This window comes from Rhinopithecus bieti, unplaced genomic scaffold (genome assembly GCF_001698545.2).
Source record: "Rhinopithecus bieti isolate Rb0 unplaced genomic scaffold, ASM169854v2 scaffold_51734, whole genome shotgun sequence".
Classification (NCBI taxonomy): domain Eukaryota; kingdom Metazoa; phylum Chordata; class Mammalia; order Primates; family Cercopithecidae; genus Rhinopithecus; species Rhinopithecus bieti.
The window spans coordinates 904,313-925,327 of NW_016820683.1; the positions used below are offsets into that span (position 1 = coordinate 904,313).

Consider the following 21,015-nt stretch of genomic DNA (forward strand, 5'->3'; position numbering starts at 1 on the left):
TCTCGATCTCCTGACCTCGTGATCCGCCCGTCTCGGCCTCCCAAAGTGCTGGGATTACAGGCTTGAGCCACCGCGCCCAGCCAAATGTTTTCTATTTTAAATTGAATGTAAGAAGATACCATCCTATTTAAAAGTTAGTGAGTTTAAGTTTTGTTATAACTTGATTTTTCTCCCTAAAGGTTTTCCTATAGTTCAAAGTATAAAAGTCATTCTTAGATTCCCAGCTTAGTTGGTCCCCCATGAAATCACGAGTTCTTAGACTGTGTTTTGCACAATGCCAGGGTACATTGCACCCTTACTGAAAGGAACTTCTTGTGCAGAGTGTGGGGCTCTTGGAGAATGAAAAGTACCACTTTTTAGCACATTAAAAAAAATCCTTGAGCTGTTTTATTATTTTAATACTTTACCTTTGGTGGAGCAGAAATGATTTATTTGATGGTTTTGGCAGATGATTTTTTTTTTTAGGAGTCATCTTTAACACTATTAGCCATGTAACTGTTGCCAAGTACATAATAGGTACTCAATTTTTTTTTTTTTAATTAAAATGTGATGCACTTCTAAACTAAAGTTAACTTCAGTCATGTAGAATAGCAAGCAATGGGTGGAGTTTCCAGTTGCTTCTCTTTGGTATTCGTTATAATCATTTTTAAAACTGAGAAGTTGGGGAAAAGATCAGACATTTTTATGGAAACTGCATTGATGACAGCAGAGTGGAATTTTGTTGATAGTGATTTGATACACAATTATTTGAGGGATTTACTGTGCTGGTGGATTAGCGCTGCGTTGTTACTGTAACAGAGGATTGGCGCAGAGCCCTGGCCCAGTGCAAAGCTCTCTAGCATCGTTTCTTTTCTTTCATCAGCAGCCCAAAGCCCCCATCTCTACAACTCCATGCAGCGCAGTCCTGGCACAGACCCCTAACCTGAAACTCCAGCCAATTTCTCTAACAACACGCCTCTCCCCTTCACCTGCCAGATGCTTCTCGTTCTCAGACACTGCACCCTGAAATTGGGAGCTTTCACTGAGTTAAAAAGGCAAATATAGAATTACCTAGCTCTATCAGTATTTTAAGTGCACTTGCAAACTTAAATGAGAGCTCTTGCACAAAACCACTTGAACTCTTTCTTAAGATATGCTAATTTTTTTTCTGTCTTTGATTGAACTGTTGACCTTCTGGATATACGACTAGTTATTACTTCAAGTATGTTTGGAACTATTCTTGCCCTAACCATTCTAAAATGTAATTAGCATTGAGACATTATTGTAGAAGCACAGCACCTGGGGCTGGGATCTCATTAGATGGCAAAAATTGAGCAGGATTGTGCATGCTTCATGCTCAAAATATCTCTAAGAAAAATTCATGGCATTGGGGGAAAGTTAAAATGGGTGATTTCGTAGGCCCTTTCTTGCTCACATATATGATTTGTATAAGGATCCAAGCAGAGAGGAGATTGTGGTTCTTCTGTTTAAAAAATGAAAGCAACTCTATTTTCTTAGAACTCTTCTTATGTAATGTGGCTGCTGTCACATCTCTGGGTCAACCAAAACCAAAATAATACATTTTCTGGCTCTAGCTTTTTCCCCCCTCAAGAAATGCATAGCATTTTTAGGCATTATCTGATTTATCCTTGCAACAACAGATGTTACAGAGAATGAATATTCTCTAGGAGGTAGTTAACAAAATATGGAAAAACTGAGGCCCAAAGAGGTACTATAACTCATGAGTTATTCACACTCCTTCCTGAACATTCCCCCATCTCTTCTACTGGGGAGGAAGCTCTTTATTTTCTGAATTGAAAACCATTTCATGCCTCCTGCTCAGTTATTTCAGTACTGGCTCCTAAGTTTGGCACCAATCCCAACTGTTATGAAATCGCATACGAATAATAATGTTCTTCATTCCTGGGATCACAAAAGGTTATCATTTCAAGTTCATTTTAGGGCACTTTAGATGTCCATATTGGGCCCTAAATGATTGGAACCATCGGGAGAGGGCTTGCCTGACTCTGCCATTCACCTCATTTGTAAGTCTCTACCATGTTTGGACACTGAGTTGTGTCTTGTTGTTTAAAAAATAACTTCTCATTATAATAACATTTTCCCTTAATTGCAAAAATATTTCTGACCTGAATTTATTCTTGTCATAGCTGTGTGAGCAAGCAGAGTCTTGTTTGCCTCTACAATATATTAATAATGTATTAATTAGCTTCCCAGTGCTGCCCAAACAAGGAACAAAAAAGATTTATCTAAATCATGAAAACTGAAGTGAAGCGAACACTTTGGTAATTATATTTTAAGGGCAGTCTCAGCATTAGGTAGTGTGGCAAATTTTTGTCCTGACTTTTGAGAGAAGATAACCAAAACACCACTCAATTAACAAAACATTTGTTTTTTTTTGTTTTTTTTTTTTTTGAGGCGGAGTCTCGCTCTGTCGCCGGGACTGGAGTGCAGTGGCTGGATCTGCTCACTGCAAGCTCCGCCTCCCGGGTTTACGCCATTCTCCTGCCTCAGCCTCCCGAGTAGCTGGGACTACAGGCGCCCGCCACCTCGCCCGGCTAGTTTTGTATTTTAGTAGAGACGGGGTTTCACCGTGTTAGTCAGGATGGTCTCGATCTCCTGACCTCGTGATCCGCCCGTCTCGGCCTCCCAAAGTGCTGGGATTACAGGCTTGAGCCACCGCGCCCGGCCACAAAACATTTGTTTAGTACGTACTATGCACAAAGTCTGAGAGGTAAAGGAGGCTAAGACACATAAAATTGGCCAATTTATTTTTATAGTTAAAAGGCAATAAAGGCAAGACACTATAAGTATTTTGATTTAGCTACAATTAGCTGAAATATAGTAGATCAAATCATATGAAATTAACAGTATCTGGGGGCTGCTGACTCATGCCTGTAATCCCAGCACTTTGGGTGGCCAGGATAATCACTTGAGGCCAGGAGTTTGAGACTACAGTGAGCCAGGGTTGCACCACTACACTCCAGCCTGGGCAACAGAGTGTGATCCTGTCTCTAAAAATAAAAAATAAAAAATAAATAGAAGATACTGACAATATCTGACCCTATTTTTTACCCCAAAAGTGGTAATTTTATATAATTTAATCTAATATTAAGGTACTCTTGTCATACTGTACCAGCTCCTAAACATTCTACTTTTCATTTTACTTCTATTTCTAAGCTATCGTTATTACAACAACCAAGAGAAGGTCAATACAGGTCAGAGATTTGACTCCTGTTTTTTATATGTATTTATTTTTGTAGATTCACAAATAACATATGTTTTGCAGTTTTAAGGTTTCTAATTATATTATATTAGACCCCGTTTTTTATTTTATTTAGAGTCATCGTCCTTGCTGCCTGTCCTTCACATGTGACATTCACCAAGTCAATTCTTCATGCCATTTCTTTCACAGTCTTCATGCAAACTCATTATCTCCATTTCCATCTATTCTTCAGAGATGTATGATTGCAGAAAACTCCCCTTTTTTGAAATATTGTTCAATAGAGATTAAACCTAACATCCAGTTTTACCTGTCTATCCTTGAATTACAGGTTACTGAGAAGTCAGAACAGGTAGCCATACAGGTACCCCACTAAATCCATTCTTCTATCTCCTTCAATATTTAACAAATATTTACCAAGCATCTATTTTGAGCAAGCATTAGAGTAAGTCCTCCCATAGATATGAAGTTGTATAAATAAGGATGCATGCATTCATGTAAATACAAGTTTAATGCTGGATATATATTGTTTTAAGTACCTGACATGTATTAGTCTATTTATTCCTATTAAGGGGGTAAGTACCATTGTTGTTTCCATCGTAAGCATGAGGAAACTGAGGCCAGAGAGATTATATGAACTCCTAAAACCCAAACTCTTAACCACAGCTTTCAAAATCTGTCTGGTTATAGTGGAGGACCCAATGTCAAAAAAGCAAGGGCTTTTCCCAGACCATGAACACAGTGTGTGACAAATTAGCAGTTCTTCCCCATGCCCTAGGATAGTAAATATCCACCCAGGCCAACTGTGTCTGTCAGAGAACAGAGAGTGGGCCTGTCACACTGTTTTCTCCCAAGAGGGTCCATCTGCTACCGCTCGTTTGGTACACACTAGGGGACACACACTGTCCAGCATATTCTTGCAGAGTCATATCTTACCCCACATCTTATCACAATCCTGCTAAAGGTCAGGCACTATCAAGAAAATGTTCACTCATCTTCTTCCCGTTATGCCCAATGTGTGAACTGATAACACATCTAAATTCAAAGAAAATCAACAGATGTCACCTCAGTCAACCTGAAAAGTCTGGTGACTCATTCCCACCCTTCTCACGGGGCTCCTGCTGGGCTGCCTGGTTCTCCTGAACCAGCCTCCAGGCCTCCTGCAGCCGGGGCACAGCTCAGTATTCAAGGCCTCTCTCTGCTACTCATCAGATGAGTGTTGACTTTCTTTGGTGCAGGCATTTGAATTGCATTTGAATTGCAGAACATGCTGCCCCTGTTCTGTGCTGACTGTGACCCCACTGCGTGTGCCGCGGAGTCAGGCTAAACAAGCTTGCCTTGGAAAAAATAACAGGGAAGGAGATGCTGACTCTTCAACCCCCAGAGTAAGTTCTGTCCCTCTGGAGGTAAAGTCATAATATCTAAATATGGCTCGATTCATGTCAGGTCTTATAAATACACACACACATGTAGATGCTGAAACCGTGCATGCCCTGACAGCCAAAAAAAAAAAAAATCAAAACGACTTACTGTCTCATTAGCAGGACAAGATCTGGTAGAGGCCAACTCACCAGAATAAAGAATACAAAAAATGGGTATTTAACTTTTCTACACACACACGCGCGCGCACACACACACACACAATGATGTAATGACCCCAAGAGAGCTGGTTGCCCTGGCAATGAAGAATCATTTGTGTATTCAAGGATTTTCTCGTTTAAATTTAAGCTAGCCACTTGAACTTCTCGAGCTTTCTTGAGCTTAGCTTTAGGCCTTCATCCCCAGACAGGGGTCTGACATCTGTGTCAGCCTCTAGCAAAGCACGAAGCTTAGAAGTCGGACCAAAACCTCACAAGCCAGCCAGCCTGGCTTTGAATTTCAGCTCTATGGTTTCTCAGCTCTGTGACCTGGGTAAGCTACTTAACAACCTTGAGTCTCTATTTCCTCACCTGTAAAATGGGAATAATAAAATTAAAACAAACTTGTATGGGTTCGTTATGAAAATTGGATTGATTAGATGACATAATACATAGCAAACATTTAGAGCTGTGCCTGATTCCGAATGTGAGTTATCTGTAATAGTGACTTGAAATGGGTTTACACTGCCTGGCAGGAAACCATTCAAGTCCTTTTTGTTTTTGACTTTAATCTTTGAAGCGCTTTCATCTCATTTCTTCTTCTTTTGTGTTTGTGGAGAAGGAGGATGTTTAGCCTTCCTTGGAGTACAATCTTTTATTAAAAACTATTATTAAGTCTCTTCAAGTTTCTCTTTTGCAGTAAATGATCTAGATTACTTAATGGTTCTGTTTTACATGTTTTAATCATTTATTTGAACCATCTCCAGATGTAGTACACACAGATATATTGTCTAGGAAAATTTGTTATTGAAATTCCTTACCATCTTTGGTTCATTAGCTCAAATGTTTAAAACCCATTGTTTCTATTTTTATTATTTAGTTAGTTATTTTTGCAAGACAGGGTCTCACTCTTTTGTCAAGGCTAGAGTGCAGTGGCACAATTATAACTCATTGCAGGCTCAAACTCCTGGGCTAAAGCAATGATCCAGCCTAAGCCTCCCCAAAACTCATTATTCCTAAGAGCAAAGTTGAGTTCCATCATATTGTCAGTTGGTTTCTCTCCATCATATTGCCAAAACCATCTAATTCTCAGATGCATAGTTTAGGACAAGCCAAACCAGAAGAGACCATAGGTCATTCATTCATTCAACATTTACTAAGTGACTGCTGTATGCCAGAGGCTGGGCTATGCTGTAAGATCACAAAGAAGATACTTCTCAGTTGAAAGAGCTTGCAGCTTGGGAGAGAAGACACAGAAGCAAACAAATCATTACAAATGCCTTTCCATTGGGTGTCATGCTTGAAATGAGAAGGTGAGGCCAGGGTACCCTTGGGGCAGAAGGGAGGGAGGATTAAAGCTCAGGGAACAGCTTTACAGAGAAGGTGATATTTGCACCATGTTAAAGGATAGCAAGAATTGAGGAGTACAAAAAGGAGTATAGTCAAAGAATAAACACCCAGGGATAATTTGCACGTTGTAAATTTAGGTAACCTTACATGGGCCTGCCATGACTGAGGCCCAGGGTCAAGGAAGGGAGCAGAGTCATAAAGCTACCCAAGTCAGCCAAGGCCAGGCTAGGAAACCTGAACTTTATCGTGCGGGCATGCAGAACCAGAGGAGGGTGCAAGAAGAGACATGGCACAGTCTGATCTGTTTTGCACAAATCACTCTGGAAGCAATGAAGATGGGTGAGTAGAGGTATTTGAGCTTAGAGTCAGGAAGGAGACGTAGGATGCCGGGGTTGTGAGGAAAGACTATAAAACCCACACAAAGGAGGGCTGATGGGAAGATGGAAATCAAATTCAGGTATATTTAGGCCAGGTGCGGTGGCTCACGCCTGTAATCCCTGCACTTTGGGAGGCGAGGCAGGCGGATTACCTGAGCTCAGGAGTTTGCAACCAGCTGGGCAACACGGTGAAACCCCGTCTCTACTAAAATACAAAAAATTAGCCGGGCATGGCAGTGTGCGCCTGTAGTCCCAGCTACTCGGGAGGCTGAGGCAGGAGAATTGCCTGAACCCCAGGAAGCAGAGGTTGCAGTGAGCCGAGATTGCACCACTGCACTCCAGCCTGGGTGACAGAGCGAGATTTCGTAAAAAAAAAAAAAAATTCAGGTATATTTAAAAGATAGTGTTTAGAGACCCATTAGTGGAAGATGCCAGATTTGAGAAAGGGAAGGAAAAGACATGGAGGAGTCCAGAAGAAATTTCCAGATTTCTGGCGTGGATAACTGTGAGGGCAATGGTGCCAGATAGTGCCAGAATGAAACTAATATAGGTTGGCACAAATCCACCTCTCAGAAATGCACCTCAGAGACATCCGTTCTGCTGAAGGTCAGTAGAGAGGGCCAACTTCATGTGCAAAGAGCAGTATGTGTATTTCTTACTAGCTATTCTTTTTAAAATACTTCTTAGTATATGGGACATACATGAGCTAAGATAGTATTCATGCAGGACTTTTCATTTTTCATATTCTGGCAATTGTGTTTTCAAATATGAGATGCTAGCATTATTTCAGTTATCTATGCCTAACATAGTGTATATCTACGGTTCAAGATTATTAATTGTCTCCCCTGCCTCCCCACTAGAAGGTAAGCTTTGTGAAGCCAGGGATTTTGTCTCTTTTGTCCTCATCTCCATTCCCAGCCCCTAAAACTAAGTTTGACTCCCAATAGGTGCTGAGTACTTACCGAGTAAATGATTGAATTTCCATGTGGGTAAAAAGAAGCAGTCATTTCCTTTACTAATGAGGAAAGTAAAGGAAAATAACAAACAAACCTGGACTTAAAACAGTTTTACAAAAGATCCAATTTGCAAAATGGAACTGAAGTTTAAAGGCTATTTTTCTCCCTGCAGCTCTGCTTCTGGGAAAATCACAGCTGCCGGCTTAGATGGTGGTTTTCACTGCCCAGTTACAAATTCTGCACGGTTGTACATATTGGCAGGACTCAGCTTCCTTAAATGCCATTTGATCAGTAGGGAAATTTTCCTTATTGATTTAATGCCAGTTCCTCTTTTATGAAAAATCCCACCTGCTGCTTACTGGCACATGTACCATAAAAACTGAACATAAGGGGTCAGAAATTAAGTAAGTCACTCCTGTTCTTCTCCAGCCATATGATGTTAAACCATCTCTACTTTCAGGCTGGAGTGTTCAATCACTTTTCCTTTAAATTTAGTGGAGTGATTATTCCTCCTGGTGGATTGCACATGTGCTCCTTAGATCTACGAAATACTCATTTCTGGATGAACTTTAAGCTCCCAAGAAATGCATGTAAAATACTGTTTATAAATCACGGGAGAAATGTTTCACATTCTCACTACTCCCAAGTAGTCACACCAAACCTTTCTCTCCAAGATTCGCTTTTTTTCCTAGAAGAGGGAAGAAGAACTTTGGGCAGTAGCACTGTGACAGTAATCACCACCATCGTACTTTCCATGGGTTTTATGCAGTAGCCTCACAGAAGTGACAAATGTATGGTTGGGCATGGTGGCTCACGCCTGTAATCCCAGCACTTTGGGAGGCCGAAGTGGGAGGATCAACTGAGGTCAGGAGTTCGAGACCACCCTGGCCAACATGGTGAACCCCCATCTCTACTAAAAATACAAAAAATTAGTCGGACATGGTGTTGGGTCCCTGCAATCCTAGCTACTCGGGAGGCTGAGGCAGGAGAATCACTTGAACCCGGGAGGTGGAGGTTGCAGTGAGCCAAGATTACACCACTATACTCTAGCCTGAGCGACAGAATGAGACTCCGTCTCAAAAAAAAAAAAAAGAAGTGACAATGTAGGATACCCTTTCATCGGCAAATATTTACTGTGAGTAGGACAATGTGCTAAGTCTATAGACTGCAAAGAGAAGTGAGGCTCAGTTCCCATCCTCTGGGGCTTACAAGGTAGCTGAAGTAAAACTCAAACCACAAAGTGAAGTTAATAGTCACCAATGAACTACATAGTTAGTAAGCTCTGCACTGGTTTAGAAGAGGACAAGAGTAACAAGACAGTAATCCTAAAGGAGATGGACTTGAGTTTGAGCTGGACCTGAAGTCGGGAGCTGGAGTGAGTAAAGGCAGAGTGATGGGAACATTTGTGAACCAAAGCTCAGGTGGGGGTTACAGCAGCAGGGTGGGGATAGACTGGCATGACTTTGAATGCTATGCCACTCTAAGGACTTTGGACTTGACTCTACAAGCAAGGTGGAATTATTAAGAGGTTTTGAGTAGAAATGATGTGAGCCGAACAGTGCTTTTGAGAAACTAAATCTATCAGGGATTGGTGCTCCAAATTAATTGGATGTTTCAGACTTGAGATCATGAGACCCTGACCCAGGCTGGGGACAATGGGATGTCTCCATCATACATTACATTCCTGTGAATACTTCTCAGGGATTCATATGAAATTGTGCCTCAATGTGCCTACCTGTCTCTGCACTGTAAGACAGTGATATTGTGATCCTGTGTGCTGCTTGGAACCAGCCTCATTCCTTTAGCACCGCAGTTTGGACTTGGAATAGGCCCAAGTGTGGCCTGTACACAAACCTCAAAGAATCCATGTGGCATAGATGTAAAAGCTGGGAGGAATCTTGGAGCCCTCCAAGTCCACCTTCTCAACTTAGAAAGAAACTAAATCTTGCTCATCTCCCCAGTGAGAGATTCAGCATGTGGCCTCAGATCTTCCTGTGCTCCAGCAGTGCTTCCGAGGCCAGTTCAAATTCTGCTTTGAGGTGTGCGTGTACCAATTCTGGTGCAATACAGAAGCATTTTGGATGAATGAAGGAGTTGTTTATGTTTTTTTTTGCCCTAATTGAGATAGTTGAAGCTCCTCTCCCTTACACTACACCAAGCGCCCCATATCTGGTACCTCCCTGAGTTCCTGACTTCATCTCTGCCAATTCCCTGCCTTGCTGCTTCCCCCACAACACCCTATTATTTCTTGCATCCTGCCATTGGTTGTGTTGTCCTTATTTTCTGAAGCCTTTACCTCCCCTCTTAGGCCTCATCACCTCCAGGAGACTCTCCATGGCCTCAGCCCCTCCCTTAGGTGGACCAAGCTTCCTCCTTGGAGCTCCATGCTACCCTGCATAGGGCTCAGTCACTGTGTCTCCATGATGTCTTACAATTGTCTATTTATGTGTCTGCCTCCTATCCTTCAACTGTGAGCTCCCTGAGGAAAGGAAGTGGGGGTACGCATCATTGAATACTCAGTGTCTAGCACAGTGCCTAGTACACACTAGGTATTGAAATGTCTGATAAATAAATGAATGACAGTTGCATATTTGTCTTCTTGGTATATTCATTCATTTGATAAATATTTATTGAGTAATTACTTATAATCAAATTGGCGCTGTGTAGTTACACTTAAACATCAAAATAAGCCTATCCTCTCAAGCTCCAAATTATGCATGCATAAATTATACATGTGAAGTGTTAACACGCACACGCAGCAGAGAGCGTGCGTATCTACAAATACCAGAGCTAGCAAATGAAATAAACTGTGTGCCAGATGTCCCGAAATTTACAAAGAACCAAGAACCAAAAATGACAGTTAGCTCCGTAAGCCCAACAAAAGAAAAAAAAAAAGGAAAAGAGCAAAAAAGCAAAAGAACAAAGGAACCTTGAGCATAAGGAAGTGGCTATGGTTTTTTCTACATGCTCGAGCCGGGGGTGGGGAAGAGTCATAAAACCTTTCTGTGCTGGACCGGTTCATGTTAAGTCTGAGTTCCTCAATCGCTGGCTCTCAGGAGCAGTTTGGAAAATTCATTGCCATGCACGAGTCGGGGGATTGGTTTTTTTTCCACTGGAAATTGTTAATAGGGACTGCATTAGCGGCCCCTTATCGCTTTGCCTGATAGAGAGACAGCAGGTTCGCCCAAACAATTCTGAAATCCTGATCACTGCCAATTAGGAGAGTATTGTCTGGCTGACATAATCAAGTGAGTATAAATATATTTATCGTGATTGGAATGGGGAAGGGAGATTGCAGAAAGATTGAGGCAGAAGCCGCCACCCACTGCCTGGCTCCAGCCTGAATCCAGCCCAGTTTGTCACCCTCTGCTCAGCAGATGCGGTCACTGGCTTTCTGAGGTGAAATGTACAGTTGAGAATTCAGGACTAGAATTGCTTCTCCCAGAGAGGAACTTGTCTTTCCTTAGTTTTCCTCCCCTCTTCTCTTTTTTTTCATGCTCACTTCTGTGAAATCTGAAAAGAGAAGAAAAAGCAGATGTCACGTTGATCACATTTAATTCTGCCCCCGCCGGCCATGCTGTCCCCACTTACCTTCTCTGTAATGGAAAGTGATGGTGAGGCACAGTGCCCCGACTGGACCCCCCCACCCTCTCGGCCCACCGGTGTGTACAAGTTGGTCTGGCATTGGGTTTATTTCATTGTTGATTTGTGGAGCTTTGATGGGAATCCCTGTGATGTGAATCAGCCCTGGGATTGAAAGACCCTGAAAAAAAACAGTCCCTTGCAGTGGGCTAGCGATGGGAGGAACTGCTCACATTTCAACAGCTGAAAGGGAGGCATGTTTAAGTCACATCTGGTGGCGTTCCTGTTGTCTGAATGGAGAGCAGGGTCTTTTTAAGCATCTGCCCAGATTTCAAAATGCAGGCTGCATCTTTTCTTCCCCAAACAAACGGTCAGGATCGGATACGAATGGCTGAATCGCATCATCATGGGAGAGGTCAATGACAAAACTGATCTCACGGCTGGATTTCAACCCTGTTCCGTCCAGGCCCAGTCGATCCAAGGCATGACTTTTTTTTTTTCCTCTCACCCCTGACTACTTGATAATGGCCATTTCCAGGGCCAAGTTGATTTCGGCTGTTTTCCTCCATCCCCCGTGTGCTGCCCTGTCTCAACACTTGAGGGTTGAGACCCCTTCCCAATGGCTACAACAGGGTAAGGGGACCCTGTCCTTCTCTCTCCTTCATCCGATAGTTTGTCTTCACCGCTGCAAATTGCTCTCAGGCCTGCCTTCCTGGATTAGACAAAAACTATTTTCTTACTGGTACTACAGATACCACACGTGGACATGTAAGTAGGAAGGTGCAGGTCCACAAATAAATAAGGAGCCCGGACAGGAGAAATGTCATTAGAGAGATCACTCTCCGGAAAGGCATCTGACCACCCATGTTCCTGCTTCTTCCTGCTACCGTTTTCCTCCTTTGGCTGCTCAGAAATTGTCAAGACCAAACTCCTTTCACCCAGATTCCAGAAATACAGTTGTTTCCTTTGCTTTCCAAATCTTAATGGATGAAACACTTTTTTTTTTTTTTTGTCTTCTATCTCTCGCCAGAAATATTGTTTTTGAGAACCAGAGCTCATTTATCTCCAAGGGAGAAAGAAATTCGTTCCATGTTTACCCATTAACAAATTACCACTTACGTGAAAATACTGGGACTTCTCTCATTCTTTGGTAATAAATGGATTATTCACCTTGGTTGAACCTTGGCAGAGGCAGATGGATAGCCACTGTTCCCTTCAAGTTGGCTTAATGTTCTCTCGTTGGCTTTTGTTTCCTTGAAGCACAGAGATTTCTCAGTGCTTTCTTTGCTTGATTCTGCTTTTAAGGAATGTGCCCAACTTCAAGTCTGTTTAGTAAGCTGAACTGATTAAATCCCTGGCATTTCTGGAGGAGCCTACTGTGTTGGGTGCTATGGGTTCCTCCCCACTTGAAAGTTGAATGGAGTCACCCATCTGAATACTAACTCCCTCCTAATCCATTGGTTTTTCTACTGTGTAGACAGGGGTATGAAGTAGCCATTTACCAAGAGATAGTGCTATGTCATAAACCGAGCTTGAGTTCTAACGTTAGCAAGACCTGGTTTGTACAGTAATGCAGGCTTGGGCACGTTGCTGCTCTCTTTTGAGTCACAGATTCCTCATTATAGATGCTAATGGGAACAACAGAGCTGTCTGTTCATCTTTGCTCTTCTCCATAATGAGATAAAGCCAAACAGGCAGTGAATAGCCTGGTCTAACCACATAACATTGGTGCAAATTATATATGGTCATAAGAAGGTAATTCTTACCTGAGCATTTAGGTGACATTTGGTGTGGTATTTGATGCATGTCATTTAGTTACAGAGATAAAACCTCCTGAACACACGTAAAGCTCTTGGCCTGGTTGAACATTACATCTCACACATTTTTATCCTTTTTACTAAGGATACTTCCTGCTAGGAAGTTATAAAAGAGAAGATGGAAGTCCATTTAATGGTATTGTAGCAATATCAGTTTCCTGGCTTTGATACCGTACTATGGTGATGTAAGATGTCCCCATTGGGGGAAATGGGTTGAAGAGTACAGGGGACCTCTCTGTACTATTTTTGCAATTTCCTGAGAGACAAAGGGAAAGAGAGAAAGAGAGAGAGAGAGAGAGGAGGAAATGATTATAGTGACATGAAAAAGGAGTGTTCATCTTGGCTTTCATCCCTAGCTGGACAAATATTTACATTTTGTTTGCCTCTTTGTGTAGATTTTGTGAATAGTCATGGTTAAAAGCTAGCGTTCCCTTTTGTATGGAAGAGAAGAAAGAAAATAGAATGAGCTGAGAACCCCTGCCAACATTATATTAGAAAGCCACCTACTTCCTGCCTCTCCTCACTCTCCTTACCTATACAAACTTACCTTCTGCATCCTTGTCCTCCTCCTTTCCCATTCAAAGGGGAGATCCATCTCCTGCTGAACAAATAAACTCCTCCACCTGACCAAGATGTCCCATCCCTGCCTGCTGTCTCCAAAGGCTCAGTCCTGCTACATAATCTCTCTAGGTGAATTCCTTCTTACTCAGGGTTTTCACAATCATCTATATTGGAATAGCACCCAAATTTATAGCTCTACCCAGACTTTTTTATTGAGTTCTACACTTGCATAGCCAACCCTTGACTGGGAGTCTCTACCTAGATCATTCACAAGCATTTCAAACACCCCTCTATCTTCTCTTTCTGTATTCCCTTACCACAGAAAATGCTACCAACATCTACCCTAATGCCCCCAGCAGGAACCCAAGAGTCATTCTAGACCTATGCTGTCCCAAGTACTTCAGTGTGGCTTGTTCAAATTGAAATGTGCTGTAAATGTAAAATACACACCAGATTTCAAAGACTTAGTTTGGAAAAAATAATGCAAAGTATCTCAATTATATTTTATATTGATTTCAAATTGAAATGATAATATTTTGGACATACTGGAGTGAATAAGTTATTAAAAATGATTTTCTTTTACTTTTTAATGTGCCACCAAAATATTTAAAATGGCATAGTAGCTGGCATTTGTGACTTGCTTCTATTTCTATTGGATAACACCATTCTAGACTCTTTTTTGTCTTTTAGCCCTCTTCCAACTGGTCATGATTCACAGTGACTCCCTTGAGTTAAGACAAGGGAGAATAGTGGTTAAGTGCACAGACTGAGTTGGAATCCTGGCTCCACCATTTTTTGATACATATGAACTTGGGCGATTATTTAACCCCTTTGAGCTTCACTTTCCTCATCTGTCAGTTGGACACAATAGCAGTTCTTATTTTGAGATTCTTGCATGCTTTAAATGGGCTAATGTGTAAAGCACTTACTATGGAGATAAAAACATATGGAAAGACCCAGTATCAAAAGAAAGAGCATCATTACTAGCCAAGACTACTGCAATGCTTTCTTCATCTTCAGTTCCCCCAGCCCTCCAGTCCTTCTTACTGCCATCTGATTAAACATTCCTGAATGCAAATGTTATCAAGTTTCCAGTGACTTCCCATCATCCTTGGTATGAAATCCAAAGGCCTTGGCATGCTTTCAATGTCCTCCATGATCTGCCCCCAGTCCAGTCACTGATCCCATCTCCTGCCCGTCCATGATTGAACCAGTTGGGTCCCCAACTCCTTGTACACACCATTCTCTCTGTGTGTCACATATGAGCTCTCTACTCTGCCTAGCTACTTGTCTGCAAGACTCAGTTCAAGTGTCATCTCATTTGGGAAGCTTCCACTAATCCCTCCTGCACCTGTCTGCATCCTAGGCTAGATTAAGAGCCTGCCCTTTGGGTTCCTGAACCACTTAAGGTTTGGTTCATTTATCACACTGATCTCACTGGTTTGACTGGCGTGTTTGTCTTTCCTACAAGACTGAACTGTCTGAGGTCTTAAGATGGGCTGTCTAGTCCACACTGGATCTTCATGCTCTACACAGGGCTTGACACAGAGTGGGACACAGGGAATGTTTGTTGAACAAATACGCAAAGCATATGGATACTCCTAAGAGAGAGAAGGTGGGCAAGACAGCATTGCAAAGTTAAGCAGCAGAAAATCTGAAAACAAACCTGGGGAGGAATCACCAATTCCTGGAAGTACAGAGAGAGGAAGGGGAGAGAAGAATCTGTGCAAGGAGTCAGTAATGGAGGACTTGAAATGAAAAGCTATTAAAGAGAGAAGATCACTCAAACAACAGAACCACATTTGGTACTGTTGGTGGTTTTGTAACTTCCTCTGAAATAGTTCCAGGAAGAGACAAGGTTCTAGGATGGTGCAAATCATATAAAGAAAGGATAGGGTATTATAAGCCAATTCAAGGGATTGTCATCAGAACTAGATACATGGGTGGTACAAGTAAATGTCAACCTGGTGACTACATGATGGGACTAGTAATAATTTACTGGGGCTGGTGCCCAGGAATTTTTTTGCTGTGGTGCAGATGCCAAGCATGGAAAAATCTGACGAGTTATAGGCATGAGAAAGTAGATGGTGAATTTAGAGTAAAAATGTAAAATGCCAGAGTAATCACAAGAGAAATGTCTGAATATGTAAGAGAGTTTAGAAGATTTCTGCTTTACCACAAATACGGACTTCAAGAAAAATCCCTTATAAGAACAGTAATTCCAATGTATAAAACCTATTTATCAAAACACACAGTATTCCATAATATATAATGGTAAAAGCATGCCTTTTGACCCACACAATATTAAAAGCAGCAAATAACACAAGAAAGGTAGAGAAAACAGAAGGTATGACATTTTGTGGCTCACAATGTATATGAGTGAGATTATATACTTCTATTCCAAACCACAACCTTCACTAGAACGTCTAAAGGCTTCATTGTAGGACCTTCATACTGCTTATCCCAAAGGCTAGCCCACTCCCCGGTTTTCATGAAAGAAATCTTGTGGGACAGGCATTGCATGAGGTGAGGGGCAGCAGGGAAATTCAAGATGAAAGGGTGAAAAGATCAAACGAGTCTTTGCTATTCCTCTGAACAATGCTTCAGTCCATCACTTTGAGATTTCTGTGGAGAAAGTAAAGATTTGGGATATACATATACTAAAACAACTATTGGTTGCTTATCTAAAAATTACCTTTAGCTGGGCATTCTGTATTTTATCTGACAACCCTACTTGGTGAGGTATACATTTTCTTATTCATACTTCTTGTGAGCCACAACACGTCTTAATAGTTGTTAACTATTAAGGACTATGCATAAAAGTGACAATAGCTGGCCAGGCACAGTGGCTCATGCCTGTAATCCCAGCACTTTGGGAGGCTGAGGCAGGAGGATCACTTGAGGCCGGGAGTTCAAGACCAGCCTGAACAACATAGGGAGACCCCTGTCTCTACAAAAAAAAAAAAAAAAAAAAATAGCTGGATGTGGTGGCAGGAGAATCACTTGAACCTGTGAGTTGGAGGCTACAGTGAGCCATGATTGCATCACTGCACTCCAGCCTGGGTCACAGAATGATACCCTGTCTCAAAAACAAAAAAAGGTAACAGTAATTAACAACTATTGAGTACCTACTATGTGCCAGGCACCATACTAAGTGAATTAGATGAATATTCCACATATTCTTCCCAAGAACATTAAGAGACAGGCACTATTATCATCCCTGTTTTTAAAATGAGGAAACTGAGGTTCAGAGATGTTAAATAACTTGCTAAGGGTCACCCAGAAAGCTAGTAGTAGAGAAGGGTGTGAACGCTGGCTGTCTGACTCCAAGGCTCATGTGCTTGCCCACCTTCCCCAGATGGCGGCAGCACTGAGCAAGGGGTAGATACGTTAAGTCCCCCAGAAGAGTAAGAGAAAGTGAGACCATGGGATATGATGCGGGCAGGCCCTGAGGAAAGCTTTAAAGGAGCAGTTGAAATTAGACCCGGTGCCTTTGTTTAAGTAAGAAAAACAAGGTAGTTCTAGACAGATGTAGCCCCATACCAGGACTCACAGCATGATGAGAAGGGCACTGGATGTGCATTTCAGCCCCTACTACAACCTCAGCCTGAGGCCTTTGTGCAGTGAGCAACCTGCACGACCATACATAGCAATGTGAGTTTGATGGGAGAAGGAAGACCAGTGCAGAGACAAGGATGTCGATGGGGGGCTTAGAGAACAAAGGGAAGCTATTTACTAAAGCATGTTTGCATGGTGCAGGTGATTTTCTAAAGTTAATTTTGACAGACAGAATGGGGAAAGATTGCTGAAGGCCTGAAATGACAAGAGAGACTTGAGTGGATCTGGGAGGTCATGGGGCAAACATGACATTAAAAAATTCTAAATGGAAAAAATGACCCTCAGAAAGTTGTGTGTCAAGGCTGGGAATGGTGGCTCACGTCTGTAATTCCAGCACTTTGGGAGGCCAAGGCAGGTGGATCATTAGAGGTCAGGAATTCAAGACCAGCCTGGCCAACATGGTGAAACTCCATCTCTAGTAAAAATACAAAAATTAGCCAGGCGTGGTGGCGGGCACCTGTAATCCCAGCTCCTCAGGAGGCTGAGGCAGGAGAATCTCTTGAGCCTGGGAGGCGAAGGTTTCAGTGAGCCAAGATTGCGCCACTGCACTCCAGCCTGAGCAACAGAGCAAGACCCTGTCTCGAAAAAAAAAAAAAGAAGAAGAAGAAAGAAAGTTGTGTGTCAAAAGCTTCAACACACAGAGGCCTTTGCTCTGTCAAGCAAGGAGAATAGGGTGGAGGAGGAACAGGAACACAGTAGCTAAGGTGACAGCTGCCTCACCAAAGGAAAGTCTTTGGCTTGCAAAAGAGGTCGAGGAAAGTGGAAAAGCAAATGCCGAAGAACAATGAGTGAAAAGACGAGTTTCTTCCACTTGGCATCTCCCCAAATATGGCCCTGAAGGAAGAGTTGACCCTGTTGTGGTTTCTTTCTTTCTCCTGTGGGGTTATTAGAGTGACATATGAGAAAAGGGCCACAGGCACAGCACAGTTTGATTTCAGCCAGGTTTTGCATGACACCCTAGAGATCAGATTGAGGACAGATAGGCCGAAGGATAACTACTTAATTGGATAGGTTTGAAGTTGATACTCAGAGTGTTGATTAAAGGGTCAATGACAACCTGGAGGAGGTCTTTAGGTAAAGAAACTGAGTCCAAAGATAACCAACTTGCATGAATGAAGGAGCCAGGATTTGAACCCAGCCCTACCTGACTCAAAAGTCCACGTTCCATTTACTATAAAACAAAACCCAAAAAGGCATGAAGTTCACTTATGAAAGAAGAGTTGAAAGATATAACCAGGGGGTTAGGAGTACAAATCCATGCCCAAATGAACTGTGATGGGCTGAGAAATTGGCCAAAGCGGGAGAACAAAAACAAGATGAAAGTCAGAAAGGTTAAATGTGAAGCCGTGCGTTTGGGTTCCAAGAAACCCGTTGCAGAGGTGGAGAGGTACAGCTTGACCATCTTCACGTTGGGAAACACCCGGGCTTTTGTCTTAGTTGTTGTTGCTTAATTCCCAAACAGCAGCTGGGTGTGGGGGCACACAATTGTAGCCCCAGCTACTCAGGAAGCTGAGGCAGGAGGATGCCTAAAGCCCCGGAGGTCAAGGCTACAGTGACCCGTGATCACAGCACTGCACTCCAGCCTGGGCAACAGAACAAGACCCTATCTCAAAAAAAAAAAAAAAAAAAAAAACCAGCCAACAATGTAACACAATTACAAAATCCTCATGTACAAATGAAGTGATTAAATCCTCCTGTTCTACTCAGCCCAGCTCAGACCATATCTTGAATACTGGGTTCAAATCTAGATAATGTATTTTGTATTTTGAGAAAAACAATGAATAACTGAGAGGAGACCTGAGGAAAATGACCAGGAGATCAAGGAGCTGGAACCCTGTCACATGGAGGGTGGTCAAGGACCCTGGGGTTATTTAAGCTTAGAAATGGAAATTTGGGATTTGTGATTCTCATTTTCTCTTTTTTTATTCATTTGTTCCTTCTTTCATTCTTTCTTTTTCTTTCTTGTTGTGGTCCTTAGCATAGAATTCAGGCTGAAAGAACTTTTGGTTCAACATAAATAATTCACCAAGCTGTCAGCTCACTCTTTCCAATCCCAGCCCTCCCCGATGCCCATTCTCTATCATCTCAATGAATTAGGGAAAGACTGACTTTCTGGACCACTTCCAACTTTGAGAATCTAGGATAGGGGCACTATTTAATCAAAACTGGCAAGTAAAAAGAAAGAGAACTATTTTAAACAAGACAAATACAAGAGGTGTTCCTTAGCTGACCAAACTCAAATTAGAAAGAACTAAATTTCCCAAAAATAAGAATATTATAATTCATTTGATGAAAGGAATTTGCCATATTATCCCTTTGACTGGCATTTTTTTTTAGTATAGTACCTTTACTTGTAAAAATGTCAGGCCCTCCCACTTTTCTGGGATAGACTTATCAAATGAAGCAAGGAGAGCTTCTCTATGGATAAATGATCCCTTTTGCAAGCTTTGAGATCAGTGAGCTAAAAAAATGACCAGCATTCCAACAACAAATGAGGGCTTGGGAGCGTAAATAAAAGTGACAACAAGGTTGAAGTAATTGTGGTCATGCCGTCCTCTGCTGACACTTTCGTGCTTTGCCCAGATGAGAATTAAGGTAGCCCAGGGCACAGGCAGTGAAGAAAAGGAGAGGGAATGCTGAGCAGATTTGCAGCATTTGTGAACAATGTCACAGCCCTGGTGAAAACAGAGCAAGAAGATGGAGGCTTTCAAATCCATGATAAATAAGCCGTGCTTTCAGAGCCCAAATCAATAAAAGCAAACATGAAGTGAACAGAAGGGAAGAGGGAAAAAAAAAAGAGAACATGAGGGCACCATAAAATCCTGGTGATATATTCCAGGGGAAATCATGACGTGAATAGAAAATGAGAAGTAAAAGAAAATGAAGCCCGGAGATTTGTAAAATGTCTGTCTGTCTGTCTGTCTGTCTCTCTCGACTGTCATTCTCATCTACCCCCGCCACCCCCACCCTACTCTCCACCCTTCTGATGGGGTTCATTAAATGATTTCTGATCTGGGGTGGGGGGCAGCATTTTAATGCTTCTCTCATGTTTGGGTTTTGCCAGCAGGATTCGCGGTGTTTCTGTAGACAATTGTTATTGCTTTAGGAAACGTCAGGTGGTACATCAGTCTAGCAGCAGAGTGAGGCTCAAAGTATTTCCAGCGAGGTTGGTGGGCTCTTTTTGTCTTATTTTTGTTGTTTTGGATTGATGTTTTCATGGTGTCATTTTAATAAGAAACATGTCAGAGAATTAAAAGTGGAAGTATGCGAGATACACTTTCTCTAACTGGATTCATGGTAAGTTATTAACTTTTCAAGGAGAAAGAAAAGAACTTGGAAAAAGCAGAATGTATTGTGGGGAAAGTTGATGAAGGGAAAGGTAAGAGAACTGCGACAAATGAGACACAGACAGGAGGAGAGAGAAAGAGAGGAAGAGAGAGAGAGAGATGGGGGGTTGGGGGAACCGGCAGAAGGAAAGGGAAAGAGCGACAGTTTGTAAGTCTATTAGCTGAAATTGTTTCCATTTCTGCAATTGCCTTAAAGCACATGATTGCTTGGTCTGAGGTCTGCCAGGTTGATTGCAGTCTTTACCTCTTTGACCAAGAGGTAATGGGCTTGAATTTCTTGGGTATGTGAAAATTACTCTGGTCAATTTTTTGGCTAAAGGACGGCCAGCCAGGAAGGTTGAGAGGGCCTAAGCTAGTGAGCAGTCATCCCGAGCAAGCAGGAGGGATTTGATTGTGTTGCTCATAGCAGGAGAGGCAGAGCGGCAAAGTGAAGAGAACACACAGCCTTAGGTGCCAACAGACATGTACTGGAATCTCTTGCCTCCGTTTCCCACCTATAAAATGCGAAGGATGATGATAATAACAATAATAAATGTTGCAATGGGTGTCCATTTGTAAAGTTCTTGGCACTTGATAAACCATATCAATCCATGGTAACTTATTCTTAGCT

The 21,015-nt window shown here is 42.2% G+C and overlaps 1 protein-coding gene across 8 annotated transcripts in view; it reads left to right on the forward strand.

Annotated features, from left to right (window-relative positions):
• The window catches only part of GRAP2 (GRB2 related adaptor protein 2), an 80,458-nt gene that overhangs the window by 23,827 nt on the left and 35,616 nt on the right, over window positions 1–21,015 (forward strand). The window lies entirely within an intron of this gene.